This window comes from Ambystoma mexicanum, chromosome 2p (genome assembly GCF_040938575.1).
Source record: "Ambystoma mexicanum isolate Mex_15411 chromosome 2p, UKY_AmexF1_1, whole genome shotgun sequence".
NCBI classification, from domain to species: domain Eukaryota; kingdom Metazoa; phylum Chordata; class Amphibia; order Caudata; family Ambystomatidae; genus Ambystoma; species Ambystoma mexicanum.
This window is the reverse complement of record NC_090923.1, coordinates 18,965,822-18,968,321: the sequence shown is the minus strand read 5'-3', so window position 1 is coordinate 18,968,321 and position 2,500 is coordinate 18,965,822. Positions and strand designations below refer to the sequence as shown.

Below are 2,500 nucleotides of genomic sequence, written 5' to 3'. Positions count from 1 at the left end.
CCGGAGGAGGGCTTGGCCCTTGCTGTGTGGCCTAGCCCAGCCTGGCCCTTCTCCAACCATCGGGGGCAGCAGCCAGCAGTCAGTGGGCCTGCAGAAATGGGCTCCCAGCAGGCTCTGGCTGACTGATGATTTGAATATGCACCGCCCTCCCTCCCTCCCTCCCTCCATCCCTCCCTCCCTCTCTCACTCTCTCTCTCTCCCCCTCTCTCTCTCTCTCTCTCTCCCCCTCTCTCTCTACTAACCCTGTTTACTCCACAGTAGCACCAGCACTGAGCTGGAAGCAGGAAGCAGAAACTGCTGCAACCCTGGGAAGGTGTGTCTGGGGCGCTTGGGGGCCTGTCAGCATCAGCAGCAGCAGAGACCAGGCCCTGATAGAGACACGCTGGGGCACGGGGGGGGGGGGTGCTGCAGGATTTCAGTTACCCGTGCAGGCTGCCTGGGCCAGAGAGAACCTCTAGCTTGCAGCCCCCCAAGGAAGGATCCGGGCACCGGAAGGAAACACTGGCTGCTGACTCAGGCCCTGAGCCCCTTTGCACTTTGGCCCGTGAAGCAGATAGGCTGACAGTGATATGCGCTGTTGGCAAATAGCACCTAGGAGAGCTTAGAACTGCCCTGGCATGTAGCAATCATCACCCACTGGGCATAAGCTTGGAGCACTCGCAGCGCTATCTCCAAATAAAACGCACTCTGACGAGCTCCACGCCGAAAAGCACACCTGCCCTAATGGACAGAGGGCCTGTTTATCCCGTCAATAAATGTTGCAGCTAAAGAACATGTCTGTCCTGCTATGTGTCCAAAATATGGAACGCTTCACGAATTTGCGTGTCATCCTTGCGCAGGGGCCATGCTAATCTTCTCTGTATCGTTCCAATTTTAGTATATGTGCTGCCGAAGCGAGCACAGACTGAAGGTTGACCCAGCCCATACATAAACCCCCCCAGATCTATGATCTCTGGACATAGGGTGGCATACAATGGGCATTTCTTGAGACAGAAAGCGCTTGCTTTTGGGGGAATGATATGAAACGGAGGCAGAGAGCAATGGTCCGCGCTTATTCACTGCTGCGCTGGTCCGAGAGGTGAGTTTTTGTTATTTTTGGAATGCTTGCCGGAGCAATGTAGTTGCAAAGGCTCATGGTGCAGTCTGTATGCAAAGTGATTGATCCCAGCACAATGCCTGGGTGCATTACAGTAGTCCCACAAGCCAGAGGAAACACAGAGGGCCTGCCTGTCAGGGGGCTTTGTTTGGGGGCCCATGGGCTGTTCCAAGAGAAGGCAAGAGGAGGCAGCTGGCCGGCATGTCAGTCCCCCCCCCCCCGCCCCCAGGGGGCGCAGGATGGCCCCCTGCTTGCATTCAGAGGCTGACTTAAAATGTTCCTTTGGCGGGGCTGGCTTCAGTGCCCTTGGCTTTTAAGTCACCGTGGGTCTGGTTCCCTTTGGCAGGTCCAGGTTCTCCCTTACAACAGCTATGGGCCGGGGGTTAGCTGCATTATCAACAGCGTCAGGGTGTGAGACGCGTGGGCTAGAAAATCAGGTCCAGCAGCGCTTGCAGGCGCACCTACCTCAGAAAGGCCCCTGGAAGGACTGCGCGGAGGAGGAGGGGGAGGTGAGACACAAGAGGGCCAGTATGAGTCGTCTGACTACGTACGGATCAGAAGATTGTAGGGTCGACTCCTATCTGGCTCGGGTTCATTCCTTGCTTTTTGGGTCCTGCTGTTACATTTAAATCCCTAAGAGCATCTGTGCCTGCAAAGGTGCTTTAATTTTATGGGCGGGCCGTCGGTATAAGAAAGAAAGACTGGCCAAAGTCCATCCTAATACATCAGCAGCAGGGGCCCATCCCGAAAATCCCAACCAGCAGCAAATGCTTTCTGTGTCTGCGCTGTAAAGGGTGGGGGTTGGCTTGTGAACCAGTTGGGAAAATGCCACGTGTCTGTAGCACAGACCCCACCTGCTAAGAAAAGGTTGCTTCTCTCCCCTGATCCGGAACAGCAAAGGCATTCTGAGGTACACTGAAAGCCAAGGGAGAGATGGTGGCCAAGGCCTTGAGGTGCACGTCCCCTGCGCTGCCTGCTGCGCCGGTGGCCTGCCTGCCGCCCTTCACGCCCCTTCACGCCCCTGATCGGCCAGAGACCTCTCTGGCCAGTTCTGCGGGCGGGCTTTTTCTCGACCTCAGACACTCAGGGAGACATCATCAGAAGGAGCACCGGAGGAGGGCTTGGCCCTTGCTGTGTGGCCTAGCCCAGCCTGGCCCTTCTCCAACCATCGGGGGCAGCAGCCAGCAGTCAGTGGGCCTGCAGAAATGGGCTCCCAGCAGGCTCTGGCTGACTGATGATTTGAATATGCACCGCCCTCCCTCCCTCCCTCCCTCCCTCTCTCTCTCTCTCTCTCTCTCTCTCTCTCCCCCTCTCTCTCTACTAACCCTGTTTACTCCACAGTAGCACCAGCACTGAGCTGGAAGCAGGAAGCAGAAACTGCTGCAACCCTGGGAAGGTGTGTCT

General features: G+C 56.8%; 1 non-coding gene across 1 annotated transcript; it reads right to left on the bottom strand.

The window, feature by feature from the left end:
- Nucleotides 1-794: 794 nt before the first annotated feature.
- LOC138568326 (U6 spliceosomal RNA) lies at nt 795-901 on the bottom strand. The gene has a single exon (XR_011302665.1). It is a non-coding gene; the product is annotated as a U6 spliceosomal RNA (small nuclear RNA).
- Between the last annotated feature and the right edge of the window lie 1,599 nt (nt 902-2,500).